The 23,600-nt window shown below is 40.2% G+C and overlaps 1 protein-coding gene across 1 annotated transcript in view; it reads right to left on the bottom strand.

The window, feature by feature from the left end:
- Window positions 1-23,600, bottom strand: part of LOC311045991 (B-cell receptor CD22-like) — a gene marked incomplete at both ends in the record, with an annotated part of 120,160 nt that overhangs the window by 10,931 nt on the left and 85,629 nt on the right. The window lies entirely within an intron of this gene.

Raw genomic sequence — 23,600 nt, 5'->3', positions numbered from 1 at the left:
TACAATCATGTGTTTCTCTCCTATGGTACCAACATCAATGCAGCATGGATGGACAACATCTTATCCAAAGTCTTGGGCAGTGGTGTAAAGTAACAAAGTACATCTTTCCACTCAAACAGAGAGCGTCTCCTTTCAAACCCCAATGGTTCTATTGAGCCCCCCGCCCACAGGAGTAGCCCAATTCACTCACAACTTGCTACAAAAATCGCTCATGAAAAACTATATAATCTCCTACATTTAATTTTCCACCTTCACATGTGTCTCCTTCTCTAATAATCAAAAAGTGCTATATATTTCATCTCGCAATGTACTTCCGGATGGTTCGTTTTGCACCTCTTTTTGCCACATCGGTCACGGGAAAGAAATAAGCACTGCCGTGCTCTATGGAAACGAGCCCAAAAGTGCACCCAAATAAGCCCAAAATCGCTTATACAAACAGTCAGACCTGGCAACGCAGCCTACGCCAATCATGCGTGAGAGATCTACAAGCTATGGGGCAGAGACGCCACCGTATCTTAGCAACAACTACAGCGCTCACTCTCATTGGTCGTGTCACGCTAAGAGCAGTTTCCCGACAATGGCATCGCAGAGAGCTTGCTGTAGCCATCACAGTCAGTCGCAGCGACGACGGACAGGGCGCTGTGATAGCTGCCATGTCGCTAACGTGGTTGTCATGCCTGCAGCGGCTGTGCAATCACTTTGTCAACAATGCACGTTCGTGTGGTGAATGTCAATATTGCTGCTCAGTTAGTCCATTGCAGATGGTGTATGTTTGTGTGTGTCTTCTGGAGAACTATGTAGCTCCACAGCAACTACAGTAACTAACGTAATGGCAGGACCGCCCCGTGCAACGCATGTTAGGCTGCATTATGGTCATGTAGTAATTTCAGATAATTTCGCTCCGATTAGAGCAGTGCTTATCAACCCTTTCAGGGGACCCCCCATTTTGGTTGACTCGGTTCCACAAGTAAATATTGTGAAAATAGCAGATCTACAAGCTCGCAACGCCTCACGTTGAGAGGCTTTGTAAGCTTGTAGATCGGCTATTTTCTACATGATTGCCTCTTTCTTAGATTATTTGACAATGTGGCCAATGTTTTTATAGTATAGTTTGTTGACTACTTTTGTTGCAGAAATGGTCATTTCCTTTACTTTCGTTTTTTCATTGTCTCCGCCAGGCCGAAAGGCATGGCGCAAGACTATGTTTCACCCCCTGTCCGTCCGTCTGTGATAGCTAATCTTTCACATCGTTGACTTGAACGCAGCGAAACTGTGCACACACACTCCCTGGATGCCAATTCAGAACCTCTGCCCTATTTCTTTCACATGGCCCTGTTACAGTGCCACCAGGAGGCTGCTTTTTGCTAAACACATTTTCTCACAGTGCTCCTACATATTTTGCCCAAACATCACGCAAATCAGTACACAGTATCTCCACAGTCATTAAAAAAAACGTCTCTTTCCGATTTTTCATATTCCATCCTGATTGGCTAAAATGGCTTCCACAGTCTGCAGGACTGCTCCGTTTGGACCAAAATGCCTCACATTATGAATACAGCATGCACTTTCCGTGCAACTTTGCACCCACATTCCCACTATGCCGAGGAAGCAATTCCACTTGAGATTTCTCTAATCAGCCTCATGGTGGCGCTATAACAGCCCGATGTGGAGAGTCAGTGAGAGCTGGATAAACAAGGTAAAATGTGTCAAAAGGAGTCTGTACGGCTGTCGATAAATGAACACATGACGTCGGTGGGAGAGGAGATATTGTGTCTTTTGGACAAACAACAGCGTGGTGCTGATGTTTGTTGTGTGAAGCAGCTTAATGTCAGAGTGTTTGTGTTGGAGCGCCTCAGTGCGGCTGCAGAGTTCATGTGCAACCTCTTCCAGAGAGAGACAGAGACACTAGAAACTCTGCTGGAGAAAAAAAAAAACACTGCTGGGCATTGACTTTCATATGGACTTTGATCTACGCACTGCAGGTATATCTGTTACACACACAACATCAAACTACACACTACAGGTATGATGCAGCGTTTGCATTCCAGCCAGCATGCCAGCGTAGTTCCCATATGGTTTCAAGGTGGGCTAAACCATATGGACCCCATGTCAGCAATGTCAGCGGCATCCACTTCAGTCCCAACTGCGATGCCCATGCAGGCTATAAGTAGCTTCTACCTGGCCCTTAGGTGGGCCCCAACTAGCCATGTTTATGTGGGACCAAGGCGGGTCCTAACTGGGTTTGCCCATGCAGGCTTTAACTGGGTTCTACCTGGGCCCTAGGTGTACCCTAACCAACCAGAGTGCAGTGCCCATCACTCCAATTGTTGTGACGTCAGGGCTCTCAATACTGCACATTGGTGGACCAATGGTAGCCCACGGATGTTTCCTCTGGGGATTTACAATCTGCCCCTCTATGCCACATATCATCCGCCCTACAGGGTCTTCACTAACCGAGCCACGGCCCCACTGGCCCTCATGCCGCTACGCCACTTATATGAGCTGCCAAGTGGCCGCGGGCGCTACGTGGGCGTGGCCGCGGGCTAGACGCGAGCCCCCGCGTAGCGGGGGCGAGCTTCTAGTTTACTCAAGTACTGTACTTAGTAAGTACACTTTTGAGGAATTATTATTTTACTGGAGTATTTCCCATTTCCAATTACTAAAGCACTTTGATCTTGTAGATCTGCTATTTTCTAAATATTTTTTAATACATTTTGAACTTGTGAAATGGGACATAATGCACAATGACAGTAGTAAATATTTTGATGCCAATACTTTTGTACTTTTACTTAAGTAAATTTCAGTAAGAGTATTTCTACACTGCAGTATTGATACTTTTACTTAGGTAAAACATGTGAGTAGGATACTTTTTCCACCTCTGGTCTGGGGTCTGAGAGTCTAAATGTCATCAAATGCAGAACAAATAATAGAGCTTGATATGAAAAGAGTATAAAAAACACGAAATAAAACAATAACAACATTTGGGGTGGTTTCTCACACTCTGGTGGTAACACAGGCTGCTCAGCCTCTCGTCTGTAGTACAAATAAAACATATACTTTCTCTACTCACCAAAACAAAGAGTGTTTTAAGGAGTCTAAAGCCTGCTCTACACAGTGGAAACACTCTGAGCCCCGCCCCCTGCCCACTATTATTATTTTATTATTATTAATAATTTTGGGGTCCTTGCAATGAAAACGTTTGAGAACAACTGGTTCAAACAGGAAAAGAAGGCCAAAAAAGCAACTACACTTTCAAGCAACTTTACAGAAAAACAATCCACAAAAACAGTCGCTTATATTAAGCAGACATGGCAACACTGTCACTGACTGCTTGAGCGCACTTGACGTGAGAGAGAGAGAGAGGGGGGGGGGGGGGGGGGGGGGGGGGGCATATCACGGGATACGTCGATTAAAATGAATTGGAATAAACACAGATGTATGTATTGGGTCTGACTCTGGAGATAGCATCCTAGTGAACTATCCTACAGTGTGTAATCCCTGGTCGGGGATCAATCTATAGGGTTAAAACCACAACGATATATGACAGCCCATTTCAAGAAATAAACTCCTGTAGTGTGTTATGCTTAACGATCAGACAACTCCACTTTAAAAGTCCTACAGTCTGTACCTGCCCTTAGATCTACTCACCATGAAGGAACAGAGAGGTCACAGTCATCCACAGAACCATCTTCATCCTGCTGTCTGGTCCCTGAAGATACCTTCACTCACTGTCTGCTCTGTGTCTGAAGCTCTGATACCTTCAGCCACTGTACTATGACACTGTGTCCTGATATGACCCCTCCATAGCCTTACTAAACACACACACACACACACACACACACACACACACACACACACACACACACACACACACACACACACACACACACACACACACACACACACACACACACACACACACACACACACACACACACACACACACACACACACACACACACAGATCAATAATGGTGACTTTGAATAAGAGAAACAAATCACGTGTTGATCAAATCACATTAAAGATGATAATATAAAGATAACATAAAGACATAAATAAACATATAAATACTGAAGCCAGGTTCATGTGATCATGTGTTGACCTGGCATCCTATAGTTTGTATAGTTTAATGTACAGATTTTACATGTTTTGATATTATAATGTTTAGACTGTGGGCAATGTTTGTAAAACACACGTCTTACTACAGACTCCTACAGACGTTGTCTGAAACCTCACGTAGAGACAAAAATAATACAATATAATACAATAAATAACAATATAAATAAAATAAAATAAAATAAAACTAGAAAAAGTGCTCCTCGGAGTACAGGTCTCTGCCAGGTCAGGTAGGTTATTGTGGCCTCCAGGTGGCGCTATAATAGGCCAATGTGAAAATCAAAAAATCATCTATGTAAAATCAAACACATCCGTCTTGATCACATGACTATAGAGATCATGTGTACCGATTTGCATGAAATTTGGATAAAATCGGAAGGAGTAATATAAAAAAAAATGTTTTACATAAATCAGCCTCCTGGTGGCGCTATACAAGGCAGATGTGAAAAATGCAGAGCAAAGGTTTTTCCTTGACCTCTAGGGAGTGCGCATACAAAGTTTTACACAGATCGGTGCATTTATAGGTAAAAATTGGCCTGTTATAGCGCCACCATGAGGCTGATTTGAACATTTTCAAGTGGCATTTCTTCCTCGGCATAGTGGAAATATGTTTACACAATTTCACAGAAATTGCATGCTGTGTTCATGATTTCAGGCATTTTGTTCAAAAAGGAGCGCTCCTGGAAGCCGGTGCCAGAGATTAGCTGGTCACAGACGGACACACACACACACACACACACACACACACACACACACACACACACACACACACACACACACACACACACACATGGCCATCACCATTGATAATGCTGTGGCGACGTCAACTCGGACTGCAAAGAATCTGGGTGTGACCCTGGACGATCAACTGTCGTTCTCGGCAAACATCGCATCAGTGACACGGTCCTGCAGATTCCTCCTCTACAACATCAGGAGGATTCGCCCCTTCCTCACGGGGAAGGCAGCCCAGGTGCTCATCCAGGCTCTTGTCATCTCCCGCATGGGCTACTGCAACTCCCTCCTTAATGGTGCTCCGGCATCTGCCATCAGACCTCTGGAGCTTGTTCAGAAAGTTCTCCCACACAACTACTTCTCTGTTCTCTACACTGGCTCCCCATAGCGGCTCGCATCCAGTTTAAAACCCTGGTGCTAGCCTATAGTCCAGTAAAAGGAACAGTTCCTCCTTACCTCCGGGCTATGGTCGATGCCAACACCCCTGCCCGACCACTTCGGTCTGCCACCTCGGGGCGACTGATTGCCTCGTCGCTCAAGGGTCCTTCTGGCCGATCTACACGGTCACAGCTTTTTTCTGTTCTGGCCCCACAGTGGTGGAATGAACTTCCCACTGATGTCAGGACAGCAGAGTCACTGCCCATCTTTCGCCGCAGGCTGAAAACCCACCTCTTCAGGAAACACTATCCTTCCTCTTAACTGATTTTCCTGTGGACCCCCTGGAACCCCCTCAATGACCCCCGAGGGTCCCCGGACCCCACTTTGAGAACATCTGCCCTCTGGAGGGTACAGATCCCTCTGGTGACTCTGGTCAGCTATGTATACAATGGTTTAACCCTTCCATTGTGTTAGGGTCTTTTTTGACCCGTTTTCAAGTTTGAATAGGTAAAAAGTACCCTTTACATTTCTTTATTGGAACGAGGCTTCATGATATCCTCAGAAATAGCCATTGTAATGCAACAAAAAAATGTATCATCATTTTAATTCATTCTGATGGTCTCAACAAAAAAAAAAGTGACACTTGTGGTGTTAGGGTCCGAAATGACCCGGCAAAGAAGTGTGGCTCAATCATAGAGTTAAAAATCACACCCAGTGTGAAGGTAGCGGCGCCTTTGATACATTTTGTCATCGTTATGTGTTTATAATGTGTTTATAGCCACGTGTCACGTGAAGCTTGACCAATCACTTTGTTGACGGGTCTGACCAATCACTTTGTTGATGGGTCTGACCAATCAGAGCGTTGACGGGTCTGACCAATCAGAACGTTGACGGACCTGCCCAATCAGAACCTCGACGGGCCTGACCAATCAGAACGTTGACGGACCTGACCAATCAGAACCTTGGCGGGCCTGACCAATCAGAACGTTGACAGACCTGACCAATCAGAACGTTGACGGAAAAGCCAGGTATAGAGCAGGATCCGCTCTATACCTTTACGCCGCTAAAAATAATAGAGAGGGCACCCGAAATCCCCTCCCATCCACTTGCATTGAGTTGCTCACCCAGCGCATGAAGCCAATTCACCCCTTCTTCCGGGTTGTAAAGTGTGATGGGCGTAGCCTATTTGGGGCCACTGTGATACGTTCTGCGTCACAAAAGTGACATGTTTTACGTCAAAGAGGTGTTTTACGTCACAGAGGTGTTTTACGTCACAGAGGCGTTTTACGTCACAGAGGTGTTTTACGTCACAGAGGCGTTTTACGTCACAGAGGCGTTTTACGTCACAGAGGTGTTTTACGTCAAAGAGGTGTTTTACGTCACAGAGGTGTTTTACGTCACAGAGGCGTTTTACGTCACAGAGGTGTTTTACGTCACAGAGGCGTTTTACGTCACAGAGGCGTTTTACGTCACAGAGGTGCGCGGCCCTGTGCGCAATCTTGTGCGCAAGCTCGTGAGTCGAGCCCATTGGTCGAAACCGTTTTCGCTCGTGCATTGTGCCGTGGCCCCGTCCGTTTAAGCTGCAGTACCTACGAATAGCCAGCATGTCCATTTCGCTCCAATGCAACCACTGGGTTCTGGGGGCTTGGGCTCAATTCCCCCCCAAATTGTCAATATTCAATGTTTACATGTTTGAGAGTGAGAGAGACTTGTCCTCAATTAGCATTTGCTATCGGGAGTAAAATAAAGTTTGAGTTTATGAAAAATAAATGACTTTTTACCTTCTATGGTATACGGGTCATTTCGGACCCTAACATCACTAGTGTCACTATTTAAAAAAAAACATTTTAGCATTTTTTAAAGTTAAAAAACGAAAACAAGTATTTTTTTCATTTATTTTTTTTGAAAGTGTGTTCTAATTACTATTCTTAATTATTCTATTATCACTGTTAGCGTTGTCTCATTGTTTGTTGTATTGCTTGTTATTCATTATTGTTAGGATGTTCTTTACCTGTTGTCTCTCTGTATACGTAATGTTTTCACTTGTTTTATGTTATAAAACATATGTTTTCATGACAATAAAGCATTTTGGTTTGAACATTGAGCTGGATGTTTGTTTTTCATGTCTATCCTGCACCAGTGTTTACTCAGCACTCTGGACTCTGCTCTGAGCTACTGGCTCCTCTGTGTGAGATCAATACAATGTGTTCATGTTTATATAAGATCAATATATATTAATGTGTCCCTCTAATATATCAATTCAACGTGTTAATGTGTGAGATCAATACAATGTGTTCATGTTTAATTAAGATCAATATAAATCAATGTGTCCCTCTAATATATTAATTCAATGTGTTAATGTGTGAGATCAATGTATAGAAGCATTCCACACATTTAACATCTTTATCTGCGTTCACATTTAACAAGACATTCTTGAACACAAACAGTAGTAGATGCACAGACTTGGGAAACTCAACAATAAGTGTTTCAGGATACAGGAAGCATCGTCTCCTCCATATGTGGCGACTGACAATTATCACAGACACTGAACAGAATTCAGCCAATGTCTTATCAGCTCTCTGGCTTATTGGACATTCCTGCAAACTGCAGGCCTCTCACAACACATTTATGGACATTTAATTACTGAGGCTTCCAAATATGAACACAAGCAGTGTACTGTCCTCACTATGTGTACATTAGTGTACATAGTTAGACAGTCAGCCAAACTCCTTTCAAAAATGACAGGGAGTCAGGAAATAGCGTCCAAGCTCCTGTGTTGTATTGTCACACTGCTACATCAAGAAATGGAGTAAAACTATGAAAAAGAAAGAAAAAGACAGGCTGTAACAAACTAACAAACAAACAAACAAACAAACAAACAAACAAACAAACAAACAAGCAAGCAAGCAGGTGAACACACTGAGCTATTCTGCACACAGTGAATGTAAAATAAACTAGAAAAAGTGTTCCTCGGAGCACAGGTCTCCGCCAGGTCAGGTAAGCTATTGTGGCCTCCTGGTGGCGCTATAATAGGCCAATGTGAAAAGGGTGCCATTTGTTCTTAGGCCTTGCACGACAATTGGACCCTGACTGCATTCATGATTTGAGGCATTTTGTTAAAAACATTGGTTTTGCTAAATTAGACCTGCTGGTGGCGCTATAACAGGCCAATGTCAAAAGGGTGTCATTTGTTCCTCAACATAGTGTGAATGTACGTGCAAAGTTTGAGCGCAATTGGACGGTGCGTTCATGATTTGCGGAATTTTGTTCAGAACAAGGCAATAATGCAAACTTTAGATGTCAATCTTAGCCAATCAGTATGGAATATGAAAAATCAAACACATCCGTCGTGATCACATGACTATAGAGATCATGTGTACCGATTTGCGTGAAATTTGGATAAAATTGGAAGGAGTAGTATAAAATAATGTTTTTTACATAAGTCGGCCTCCTGGTGGCGCTATAAAAGGCAGATGTGAAAAATGCAGGACAAAGGTTTTTCCTTGACCTCTAGGGAGTGTGCATACAAAGTTTTACACAGATCGGTGGAATTATAGGTAAAAACACGAATCGGCCTGTTATAGCGACACCATGAGGCTGATTTCAAAATTTTCAAATGGTAGTTCTTCCTCGACCTAATGGGAATGAGCGTGCAAAATGTCACGAAAATTGCATGCTGTGTTCATGATTTGAGGCATTTTGTTCAAAACGGAGCACTCCTGCAAACTTTGGAAGACATTTTTAGCCAATCAGGATGGAATATGAGAAATCTGAAAGACCCGTTTCGTTTAGTGACTATAGAGATACTGTGTACCGATTTGCGTGATTTTTGGACAAAATCTGTAGGAGTACTGTCAAAAAATATGTTTTGCACAAATCGGCCTCCTGGTGGCGCTATAAAAGGCCCATGAGAAGAATTTGGGGCAAAGGTTCTGAATTGGCATCCAGGGAGTGTGTGTGCACAGTTTCACTGAGATCAAGACAACGGTGCCGGAGATTAGCTGGTCACAGACGGACACACACACACACACACACACACACACGGACACACACACGGACACACACACACACGGACGGACGGACGGGGTGGAAAACATACTCTCTCGCCATGCCTTCGGCCTGGCGGAGACAATCAATTATGCATGAAATACGCTCTACACAGTTGCCTACAAATCACAAAGTAGTCTCCTGTCAGATGTAAAGATATTACATTTACATGTATTGAATATATATTTGAATCATTTTTCACTTGTTTTTCTCTTGAACAATTCATAGCTTTTCCAGACCAATTTCAATGGTTGCAGTGGGAGGTGCAGCAGAAGAAATATCATCAGATACTATCGCCATCTGTGTATTACATAGACCAGCAGAATAACATTTAGAAACTTAACACATCAAGTACAGTGGCTTTACATCACGTTAGTCTGGGGCTGTTAGTGGAGTGGTAGTATCGGTTGTGTCTTGAGACTTTACAGCAGATGAGGAGGAGGATTCAGTAGGTGTCGCTTCGCTAAAAAAGTCCCTAGCAGCGCCCTAAGGGCCCAAAAACATAGTGTAAAAAAATCAGAAAACATCATAGCCACCCAGTTTGTCTGCAAAACACAATCCCCCTAACACTATATAGTCTCGCGTGGCCAGACTGTTGCCTCCCACAATTTACAAATGTTTCCGGCTTACAGTCTGGGACTCGGAAGCTCTGATCATGCTTAGGGGAAAGCGGAAGCCCCTCCCCAACCCACTTCCGTTTTAGCATTGTGCAGTGGTGCAAAGGAGTCCGACTGGAATCAAAACAACAAGTGTTAAATAATATATATATGAATATATATATATATATATATATATATATATATATATATATATATATATATATATATATATATATATATACAAATATATATGTAACATATATGATACATATATGAATATAATGATAAACAATCCTCGCACAAATAACATGAATCTACCGCTCCTATGACTCTATGCTTCCGCCTCGGTTCTGTTTCCACTGGGACTACAGGTCCGCGGGCACCGCGTCGTGATTGGTCGAATGTCTTTCCGGTCTGAGTAGCATATAACAACTTCCGTTAAGCAGCTTTCGGGAAGTGGAGGTTGCAGACTCTATATAGCATTCAGAGATTGTGGAATAGTTGTCTGGTGACGCAAGACTGGTTCGGGTTTAGTATTGGAAACGTCGGAGCGCTGCGCTGTCGGAGGAATGCGCTGTCGGACTAACGTACTGCACCCCATCTACATATTGCAGCATTGATACTTTTACTTAAGTAAAACATCAGAGTACTTTTTCCACCACTGATCACAAATAACCAATAACATAGAACATGCCACATATGAAATCATGAACTTGACTCACTTCAATGACACATAGGTGAGTGAGTGAGGGCAGGTGTGATTTAAGCAATATTACACGAGAGGGGGTGCTTTACCATCATTATTGGCACGCCAGTGATGCGGTCAGGAACGAGGCGAAGCCGAGTTCCGCGAGCATCACTGAAGTGCCAATAATGTAAGGTAAAGCACACCCTCGAGTGTAATATTGCGATTATACAACAGTTACCAACAAAACACATCCAAATGTATTCATATTGTGGGGCAATTAATAATAAAAATGTTTCGCTATTGTCCGTTTCCCTGTAAAGAGAAGAGTTTTTGACTGAGAGACATTAAATAGTCCCTGTAGCAGTGCTTTGAGTTTGAGGCACCGTCTCATCAACAGTGAACACAGCTGAGCTATCAATGCTTGCGCAGTGGAATGAATTCCAGTAGGCTATATGCTCCGTCGTACGACCGTGTCACGCGGCGAAAATAACTGATCTACAAGCTGACAACGCGTCGCCATCGTGAACTTGTAGATCGGCTATTTTCGCCATGCGATACCTTCGTACGATAAAGTATAACATACATTGGACTGTTAACGAAATGGGAGTAATTTCACTTTACACAGGAGGATATTTATAACATTCTAACCATTGATCAACCGTAAGTCCACCAAATAAGTCAAAATTAACAACATTTTGCATAGCTGTTTGTTCTCCGGTGGCGGCGGTGGGTCAGGCTACTGTCTGTTTGTTTTCCTACCGTGGGACAGCGTGACTTCACACAGCACAGCTGTGCCATATAAGGTCTAATCAGGTGCGGACTCAGTGCGGAGTGATTTATTAATGTGATTAGGCCCGTGCTATGATGCTGGTTTGAAGCACGGCTAGAAAGCTATTTCAACCAATCAGATTGCTTGGTCGGAACTACCTGTTGTATAATATGGATTGAGAGGGAGTGACAACAGGTGAGGTGGGTGGATCCAATCCATGGAAATAGGCCATTTGAAAACAAAATACTTTCAAAATGCCATTTCATCTTCTCTTTACAAAGTGCACGCATTAATTAACATAATTTACCCCTTTCAAAAATAGCCGATCTACAAGCTCACATGTTGTTATATGTGAACAACATGAAGTATAAAATAGGGTTAAAGTGGTTAAATTATTCCCCATTTTGCTGGAGTCCCTCTGGAACCCTGTCAAGGACCCCTCGGGCCCCTGACCCCACTTTGAGAACCGCTGAAGTAGAGGATCTTATCAGCTGACTGATACAATGTTTCTACTGTATCAGAAACCTCTTATCTCCATATTTAATGTTTTAATGTTTTTCTTCGTAAATGAATGAATATCCTACTTCATCATACTACAGTGTCACACACAAGCAGCAAAAATAGCAGATCTATAAGCTGCAAAACGCAACGTATTTTGAGCTTGTAGATCTGCTATTTGAAGTAAGTTTGGACATATGAGGTTACTACCTGACAGAGATGGTAGCTATACTACAACCTGTCATAAAGAAGACTCTGCTGCCACCTAGTGGAGACAGAAGTACAGTAGCTCAACAGACCAATCTGTCATTAACCACAGTTAAAAATAGCCGATTTATACCGAGTTATTATTTATGCCGAGTTATACTTCGCCCGTACAGCGGGTCGCGCGTCGAAAATAGCAGATCTACAAGCTCACAACGCGTCGCTGACACATTGTGAGCTTGTAGATCTGCTATTTTCGGCGTTCGACGGAGTATACATTCGGCTGTAACACGTGCAGTGTCTGGTTACTATTAACCTGACTGCAGTCAATGAAAAAGATGGGATGAGACGGCATGTATTTCTGCTGCCATGCACCTCTCTCACTGACAAAAACTTTAGACCAGTGGCTCTCAAACGTTTTAATGCCAAGGACCCCCAAATTGACACTTATTAGCCCACGGACCCCCATTTGAAAAGATATGCCAGGGACCCCCACAAGAGAAGATGTTTACGGCTCTAGCAGTGATTCTCAACCATTTTAATTTCAAGGGCCGCCCAGTTTGACATGCATTAGGACTACAGACCCCTGATTTAAAGGCCTTCTATCCCCAATTTATATTTTAAAATCAATGTTAATTTAACTCTGAGAGTGTACAAATGGAACCAAATGGACGGGTCCATTTGGTTCCATTTGTACACTCTCAGAGTTACAGACCCATAAGGGTCCATTTGGTTGCTAACTATCCATAATTTAGCTGGGGACCCCCTGAAACTCCCTCAAGGACCCCTGGGGGTCCCCGGACCCCACTTTGAGAACCATGGGTTTAGACAACAAAGAATTGTAAAACATATCACTTACATAGGATATTATTTTACAGTGGTGGAAAAAAGTACTCACAATGGCCCCGATTCATAAAGAGAGTCGTATATCTGGTGTAAATAAAGTTCCTAAAGGAGTTCGTATTTTTGGTACTCACAAACGAACGTGCAATGCAAAAAGGGGTTTGTATATGACAGAGACGTGCGTATGACCAGTGCGTATGACCAGGTGTGATGATTACTCTGGAAGGCTGAATCCAACAGCATCCAACTTCAACGTCACCGGGCTGAACCGTGCTAAACAGTGTTGCCATGTCCGCTCATTATAAGCGAATTTGGGCTTATTTTTCTGTAAAGTTGCTTGTAAATATTGGTAGCTGTGGGATAAGGTTTTTGGGGCTTGTTTCTAAAGTGTAGTTGGTTATTTGGGCTTGTTTCACAATTGTTTCATTGTTTTAACCGGTGGTTCTCAAATATTTTTATATTATATACCCCAAGTTAATATGTATGCTAATATATCCCTATAAGCCCCATCTGAAAATGTTTTGTGCCAGCTGGAGGCAGATTTGTGTTGTTAGAATGATAAAGAAAATCCTCCAAATCTTCCACATTTTATTACACGATTTTTGTTTTTAAATAGCAGATCTACAAGCTCACAACGGTTTAATTAAAGTGCTTATAATGGCAAGTGCCAGTTGCTTCTTTTGGGCTTGTTTTCCTAGACCTGGTTGCTTATTTCTCTCACAACATCTGGCAACGCTGATGCAAGTTTGAAGTTCAACTCCGCCTCGTCTAAAGATACCAGATGCGTTGTCGCATCGCCTTGACAACTGTTCTGTGTGGAAGCGGATCACGTAATAAATGCTCTCATGTGTAATGAGAATAAAGAAGTTTACAAGGTTTAACCCCATTACCAAATAAAAGGCTAATAAAACGTGGAAAGGATATTATAAGAGGCAAAAAGATTATGTTGAAAATAAATCCAGGGCATAGCGCTTTTATCCGATAATGGACCAGAGCTTATTGATTAAATTAGTTAATTTTGGATATCACTGTCCGTCGGAATGGGGAATAGTTCTGGACACAGCTTTCATCCACTTCATTTTTCCTCATCCAGTGGAACGCTGCTATCCGATTATGGACCAGAGCTTATTGATTACTTACTGATTAAATTAGTTATTTTTTGATTAATATATCACTGTCCTACGTCGGAATGGGGAATAGAAAAAAAAAGCGGTGGAATCTACATCATGTCTAAGCAATACATCGTTTGACATTTATTTTTTTATTTTTTTATATATATGTGTTGACAAATGTCGGGCACATACATATTTTATTTGAGGTTTGCCACTGTTGTAATTGATTTTGACATGAAGAATAAAGCATTCTAAAGACATACGCACATTTCAGCCCTGGTACGCCAGCCTCGGGGCTGACCTGAGAACGTGCGCACCTGACGCACAAAACACAGACCAAAAAATCTTTATGCATCAGGTGGATATGTACGACTTGTCCTAAATGCCGGTACGTACAAAATATGGTCGCAAATCCCTTTATGAATCGGGGCCATTCTGTGCAGACAGTGTGGTCTGTCAGCTCTGATCTTCTCAGAACAGAGTTTCACATGAAGTCAACTCTTCATACTCATTTAGAAATGCATGCAGTTAAGATTAATATTCACACTATCATTAATTTAGATTAATATTCACACTATCATTAATTTAGATTAATATTCACAATATCATTCATTTAGATTAATATTCACAATATCATTCATTTAGATTAATATTCACAATATCATTCATTTAGATTAATATTGACGATATCATTTATTTAGATTAATATTCACAATATCATTCATTTAGAGTGCATCCTAAGTATGTGTCTAAAATAAAATATGCGTCCTCTGATTGGTTCAATCTAGAGTCATGGCGCTGTCTGTCAAGCATCTGGTTGCTGATGAGAGATACAACTTTCAAGGTACGTTCTTCTCACGCATATGTTTAATATTAATATCGTACAGAAATAAACGTATTAACCTATACCGACTCACCACCAACGTAAACGTTGCCAAGTGATTATTTGAGACATTTTAAAAGTGAACTAAGTCAAATAAAAATGTGCTCTCACAGATAATGCTACCTGTGTCACATTATAACAACCAGAACCATAAAGTTGTATGTCTGAGTTATATTAAAGAAATAAAGGTCCTGTACCTGTGACAGTAGTTATTTATACTGTAAACAAACTGTATTGCAGACCCAAAAGGAAAACACAAAGATGTTGCTTTTGAAATTAAATGTAGTATTTTATCTGACCCACTCTTAATCAAACACAATAATTCAATTCAAGTAAACGATCAGTACACTTCAAAAATACAAATGAAAACTATCAACCTCAGTTCTTTAGTCCCGCAAACGCAAAGTTATTTTAAATGTCTCCAGTCCAATGAGTATTGTAATCCAAAAGTTATCCAAAAGTGATCCAAAGGTAATCCAACAGATATTGTCCGAAAATCAAGTAAATCCCAAAGTCCTCAAATGAAAAGGCAATGCATTGCATATAAAAAGTATATTCCTCAACCAACCTTTAAGTCAGGAGGCCACGTGGGTTCCTTTTTCCAAAAGCTCTGACTGGCTTCAGAGATAAACCCTCAGAAATGTTCCTCCACCAAACTTCTCTCCTTCCAGATCCATAAGTTCTCCGGCCACACTACTCAGTGGTTTATTAATTCCTGATTTTGGTTTAGTTTAGGCTTACAAGAGTCTCTCTCTCAAACACCACCAAACACTGTTTTTTAATAGCTAAAATGGGACCCCAGGCCGCCTCACTTCCTGTCCTTTTATAGCTGTTCCTTGTACCTCACTTCCTGTGGAACTTGTGCTGCTTTTCCCCCACAGCTCCCCCTATGAGTGAACCATGTCAACAGAAAATTAATCATAATGGCCATAATCACCTTACAATTATTTTTTTCCCTGTACACTACATTTACACTACATTTTTACAGGGTCCATTTGGTTCCATTTGCACACTCTCAGAGTTACAGACCTGTGAGGGTCCATTTGGTTCCATTTGTACACTCTCAGAGTTACAGACCTGTAAGGGTCCATTTGGTTCCATTTGTACACTCTCAGAGTTACAGACCTGTGAGGGTCCATTTGGTTCCATTTGTACACTCTCAGAGTTACAGACCTGTAAGGGTCCATTTGGTTCCATTTGTACACTCTCAGAGTTACAGACCTGTAAGGGTCCATCCATTTGGTTCCCAACTATCTATTATTTTGCTTCATAAATATAATTTAAAAGAAAAGGTTTCGAAAAAATATGAAAACCAAATATTACACTAAACAGGTGCATAGGCCTTCTTCCAATATAAGCTATAAGCTAAATATATTTAAAAAATAGCAAGAGAAACAGACTGGCCTCCTTACCATGTATCAACAATAAGATAACAGACTGGTCTCCTTACCATGTATCAACAATAATATAACAGACTGGTCTCCTTACCATGTATCAACAATAAGATAACAGACTGGTCTCCTTACCATGTATCAACAATAATATAACAGACTGGTCTCCTTACCATGTGTCAACAATAATATAACAGACTGGTCTCCTTACTATGTATCAACAATAATATAACAGACAGGTCTCCTTACCATGTGTCAACAATAATATAACAGACTGGCCTCCTTACCATGTGTCAACAATAATATAACAGGCTGGCCTCCTTACCATGTATCAACACTAAGATAACAGACTGGCCTCCTTACCATGTATCAACAATAATATAACAGACTGGTCTCCTTACCATGTATCAACAATAATATAACAGACTGGTCTCCTTACCATGTATCAACAATAATATAACAGACTGGTCTCCTTACCATGTATCAACACTAAGATAACAGACTGGTCTCCTTACCATGTATCAACAATAATATAACAGACTGGTCTCCTTACCATGTATCAACAATAATATAACAGACTGGTCTCCTTACCATGTATCAACAATAATATAACAGACTGGTCTCCTTACCATGTGTCAACAATAATATAACAGACTGGTCTCCTTACTATGTATCAACAATAATATAACAGACTGGTCTCCTTACCATGTATCAACAATAATATAACAGACTGGTCTCCTTACTATGTATCAACAATAATATAACAGACTGGTCTCCTTACCATGTATCAACAATAATATAACAGACTGGTCTCCTTACCATGTGTCAACAATAATATAACAGACTGGTCTCCTTACTATGTGTCAACAATAATATAACAGACTGGTCTCCTTACCATGTGTCAACAATAATATAACAGACTGGTCTCCTTACCATGTATCAACAATAATATAACAGACTGGTCTCCTTACCATGTATCAACAATAATATAACAGACTGGTCTCCTTACCATGTGTCAACAATAATATAACAGACTGGTCTCCTTACTATGTATCAACAATAATATAACAGACTGGTCTCCTTACCATGTATCAACAATAATATAACAGACTGGTCTCCTTACTATGTATCAACAATAATATAACAGACTGGTCTCCTTACTATGTATCAACAATAATATAACAGACTGGTCTCCTTACCATGTGTCAACAATAATATAACAGACTGGTCTCCTTACCATGTGTCAACAATAATATAACAGACTGGTCTCCTTACTATGTGTCAACAATAATATAACAGACTGGTCTCCTTACCATGTGTCAACAATAATATAACAGACTGGTCTCCTTACTATGTATCAACAATAATATAACAGAGTACTTACGATGTATCAACAATAACAAGGGGTTAAATCCGTTCTACTGCTATGAATCCTTACTCTTCTTCAAAACCTCTGCTCTAAAAGAACACTTGCAGGTGGCTGTCATTTGGAACTGGCCTCTATAAAAAGTCCAAACCTATCACCAAAAAATATATATATATTTTTTGATTATTACTTGTTTATATGATGTTTGTGCATAGTACTGTATATATTTGTCTGTCACTAAATGTTTCGATGAATTGTATACAGAACCCCAATGGAAACAAGCCATAGCACTTTATTGGATTGAATCCTTTTAGAATCCCTTTGTATTGAACTGTACTTTCAGTGCTTTTCCCCCCTCTTCATTTCACTGTGTAAACTCAAAAAAGAAAAAAAATCTCCAAACTATCTTGGCACTTTTTAAGAGACTTTTTCATGGAATAAATCCTTTTTTATTCATTTTAATTAGAGGTTTTCTCTCTTCATTTAGCTTAATTAATTTATGTTTGTCGACAGACTATCTCAGAGCTATCAGAATATAATCTGTTTTATCACGTCTACTAAACGAAAACCAGCCAATCCAAATCAAGGAATGGGACTAACCATTTTAGAATCATTTTGTATTCATAGTTACTGTAAACAAAATTGACAAAATGTTTCATTGTACTTAAGGAGGTATTACAATTACTCAATCAAGTCAATTTTATTGATATTTCTTTCTAATGACACTTAACAGCAGGTCAACACCGATACACTATTCACCCATTAATTACCCCACGAGCAAGCAGCTTTAATGTCAACGTAATATCTCTAGTAACATTGTATCATGCATTATTATCAACTTAATATCTCTACTAACATTGTATTATACATTACTATCAACTTAATATCTCTAGTAACATTGTATTATGCATTATTATCAACTTAATATCTCTAGTAACATTGTATTATGCATTATTATCAATTTAATATCTCTAGTAACATTGTATTATGCATTATTATCAACTTAATATCTCTAGTAACATTGTATTATGCATTATTATCAATTTAATATCTCTAGTAACATTGTATTATGCATTATTATCAACTTAATATCTCTAGTAACATTGTATTATGCATTATTATCAATTTAATATCTCTAGTAACATTGTATTATGCATTATTATCAACTTAATATCTCTAGTAACATTGTATTATGCATTATTATCAACTTAATATCTCTAGTAACATTGTATTATACATTACTATCAATTTAATATCTCTAGTAACATTGTATTATGCATTATTATCAACTTAATATCTCTAGTAACATTGTATTATACATTACTATCAATTTAATATCTCTAGTAACATTGTATTATGCATTATTATCAACTTAATATCTCTAGTAACATTGTATTATACATTACTATCAATTTAATATCTCTAGTAACATTGTATTATGCATTATTATCAACTTAATATCTCTAGTAACATTGTATTATACATTACTATCAACTTAATATCTCTAGTAACATTGTATTATGCATTATTATCAACTTAATATCTCTAGTAACATTGTATTATGCATTATTATCAACTTAATATCTCTACTAACATTGACAGCATACTCAGTTACTTTAATTACATACAGGTACTTCTAGACATATTTCACAAATGTATCATGTACAGAGGGTGTATTTGTACATGTGACATACTAGTGTCATATCCAGAGAGTGGATCATGACCCATAAGTGGCTCATGAAACATGTGGGTGTGGTCATGGACTAACATCGTTTATTGTGTCATTTCTGTATGAAGGAGAACTTTGACCTGTCTCACAACATGTCTGCTTATCACTTATCACTTGATGGAGGTTTGGTTGTCATCATTAGTGAAGTCATAATCAACATGATCAATAGACCTGGAGGTATGGGCGTCATCAAACTGATAATCATAATCAACATGATCACTCTTAATCCAGTCCACAAATCTGTAGACGTTGGCGTAGACACCAGGGCTGTTGCTCTCATCACATCGAGGACCAAAGCTCACCAAACCAGTGACGTAGTGAATCCCACCCTGTTTACACATCAGAGGACCTCCTGAATCACCCTGTTAAGACAAACAAACAGTTTTTTATTATTATTTTTTTCCTATGGATTACTCACCCCATGGAGACTTGAACAAAATAAAACGTATTATTATATCTTTTTTGTTTTTGTCTCATTCCTATAATTTGATGACCAGCGGACCGGTAGGCAGCGGTTCCGGTAGGAGACGCAAGAGAGGCCATGTGTGTCTCCTACCAGAACCACTGCTGGTCATCAAATTATTGTCTTAGGAACAAAAACTAAAGAAATATCCATGAATTCAAGTCTCCATGGGGTGACTAATCCATAGGAAATAAAGTATTTTTTGGGGTGAACTATCCCTTTACAAAGACTTTAATTCAATGAGTATAATATTTAATATAGAGTCATTATAGACTTAAATAACCAGTATTAGGACATTAATACAGCTTAAGTTTTAATTTGTTCATGCCTGAAATAAGGCCTGTTGTTGCCAGCCATTAGAGATGTTCACGTTTTGTTCTACGATATAAAATACAATATAACATATGTATATCATTTAATCCACTCGTTTTTATCATGACAATTTGACATTGTCATGTATGTATGTATGTATACACACACACACACACACACACACACACACACACACACACACACACACACACACACACACACACACACACACACACACACACACACACACACACACACACACACACACACACACACACACACACACACACACACACACACAGTATCATACCTCAGGTCAGGTACCATGTGTAAATATGTAGATATTTTCTTTCCCCCTTGCCCCCCTCTTCTTCTTTTTCAATGGAAATAACGATACGATGCCTCTGTGCATTTACTTCTGTAAACCTGTGATGTGACAATAAAGATGATTCTGATTCTGATTAACCACAGTTAACACCCTGAAAAGCAATCGTTGTCGTTGTTGTTGTTGTTGTTGTTGTTGTTGTTGTTGTTGTCGTCGTCCAAGGGGCTTACACTCTTTAAGGTCACGAAACAAATAACTTATGCTTAACTGCTTAATAGCAGGTATGTGAAAACAAGCCCAACTTGTGTGGTTAAAATAAGCAGAATTGGCAACATTGCCAAATAATCCTGAGAACGGACCAAACCGTTGTGGGGATTATACACGGGGGAGAGAAAATAAATCCTCCAAAAAGCATCGTATTTGTGTGGGAAGGATTTATAAATGATATTAAATAAGTAAGTAAGTAATTATTATTTATGTATTTATTATTCTAAATGACTAATCTGATGTTTGGACCAGTGGTGTGTTCTAGGTTCCTTCAGAGGGATAAGATAATCCCTCCCTGCACGACATGCGCGTGGCTGTGGAGATACGCTAGTGTGTTTTCAATGGATGAAATGGTTAGTAAAGGGCTACGCTTGGTTACGAAAATGTTCTGCAGGTCACACTGTATATAGCGTAACACGGTAGAACCCCCCCCCGGGATTGCCGCGTCAGCCTGCACACATACTCACTCTGCAGGCGTCAACTCCTCCCTTCATGTATCCTGCACAGATCATGGTGTTATCCAGTTGGTTTCTATAGGCGGCATCACAGCGTTGATTATAGATCAAGGGAGCCTTGCCTTCCAACTGCCTGTTTGAAAGCTTGTTATTCCCTGAGTTTCAAGAACAAAGAGAGTGAAAAGAGACAAAGAGAAAAACTTGACACATTAAATGTTACTTACATCTATGTTTCCATTTCACAATCCCCGCATTTTTCCACATAAAGTTTATAAAGTCTTCGTCTCACCCGTTCGTTCACATTTCACGTTCACACACACGGAAGCAAAACAAATCGTGGTGTGCCGTGAAACAACAGTGCTCCTGTGTGTGTGTGTGTGTGTGTGTGTGTGTGTGTGTGTGTGTGTGTGTGTGTGTGTGTGTGTGTGTGTGTGTGTGTGTGTGTGTGTGTGTGGCTCTGTGCAGGGCAGACAGTGCAGCAGACTATAGAGGCTATGCGTATGACATCATCGTACCCGGAAGTTATGCGGGAACACCTACTGAGTGGCAAAAAAATATTGTCTGGCCTTGACAGCCCCCATACATCCAAACATAAAAGTCCATTCTGACTGTATTAAACAACCTTAAACTCACCCACATTACAGCTGTACAGAAAGCTTGAATTATCCTCTTTCTATCTGCAACGTCTTTGTTTCATAAATATCCACCGTAGCATGTTATGAGCTGCTTTCTGTCAATACATTCTGTCCAGGTGATTATTTTCAGAGTTTGGAAGCGCTCATTTTCAATAACGAAACGTCCTGCTGCCTCCTGCATTATATTCAATTTAGAAACAGGTGGTAAGCAGGACCGTTGAGTGATTTCCAACGAGCGCTTCCAAACTCCAACACTCCATGCTGCTCAATGACAATTTAAAGTTTATCCTATTGATGCGACGTCCATTGCACTCCTTGTAAACTGAGTTTGAAACGCTGCCACGTTCAAGTATCCAGCAAACCAGCTCCTCAGACAAAAGTAGTAGTATTCCATTATTCCATGGAACACTTAAGAATAACATTTTAAATCCCTTTAGATAGAGTAAAACCTCATAACTATACAGGAGTTTATGACACTAGACCATACCCGGTCGACGCATCCGTGGGGGGATATGCGCACATGATCTGGCAACCCGGGAGGCAGTTTGTCCCATAGCTGGGCAGCCCCGTAACCATGGCGACAGTGTTTGACACAAAAACGCTAATAAGAAGCTGAGATTTGATGAAATTGAAAAAACGGGCTTCACAGTTAAGTTCAGATGGTAATGGTCAATGGCTGTGTGCAAAATCAGAGCAATTGGTCCAGCCACTGAGGAGAACCGGGTAGCTTCACCTACTCACCTACGCACCTACTCAAGATGGTTACTAGAATTATAGTAGGATAAGGTCACTTCTTTGCCTTGAAGTAGGGTCATTGAAAGGCAGAGCGTTAACAAAGGTTTGCTTTTTTGGATGGAAAATAATGAAAGGCAGACAAAATGATGATGTCTATTTTGCATATACCCCAACTCGCTCAAGGACCCCTAAATTAATGTATTTGACTGCGGACCCCCATCTGAAAAATATTTTGTGCCAGGGACCCCCCATACAAGATTTGTGTTGTTATAATGTTTCAAGGATTCAACATTTTTCAACTATTTTCAAGATTACTTTGAAAATAGCATATCTACACACTCACAACCCGTGGCATTTGTGACCTGTTGTGAGCTTGTAGATAGGCTATTTTTTGGAGGGTCTATGATGAGCCAGGAACCTGTTCTTTAGCCAGAAATGAGTGTGTTACATAGACCGTAGGCTAATGTGATGCACACGCTCTCTCTCTCTCTCTCTCTCTAAAAGACTAGGATGAAGATACCAAGGATACATCAGTGATGTCACTGTCATACGATAGAACTTTTCAGACGCAACTGCACATATCAGTACATCCATATACTTGAAGTTCATATTTGTACAATCCATATACTCACTGTAAAGAAACCAAATATCTCCGATTTTAGTTTCTTTAAAGACGGGGTGCAGTGACCCCCCCCCCCCTCCTAAAACATGATCATCAGGTATTATGATTATACTAGGTATAAGATTGTTATACTAGAGGAAGATTGTTTTCAAAAAAGTGTAGAGAAAATGGTTGATTCAGATCAGTGTAATGTGTAGATAGATACATACCAGTGAATCAGATCAGTGTAATGTGTAGATAGATACATACCAGTGATTCAGATCAGTGTTAATGTGTAGATAGATACATACCAGTGATTCAGATCAGTGTTAATGTGTAGATAGATACATACCAGTGATTCAGATCAGTGTAATGTGTAGATAGATACATACCAGTGATTCAGATCAGTGTAATGTGTAGATATATACATACCAGTGATTCAGATCAGTGT

The sequence above is a fragment of the Gymnoscopelus microlampas genome (genome assembly GCF_963454915.1).
Source record: "Gymnoscopelus microlampas genome assembly, chromosome: 5".
In the NCBI taxonomy this organism is placed as follows: domain Eukaryota; kingdom Metazoa; phylum Chordata; class Actinopteri; order Myctophiformes; family Myctophidae; genus Gymnoscopelus; species Gymnoscopelus microlampas.
The sequence above is the reverse complement of the archived record's forward strand: the minus strand, read 5'-3'. Positions and strand labels throughout refer to the sequence as shown.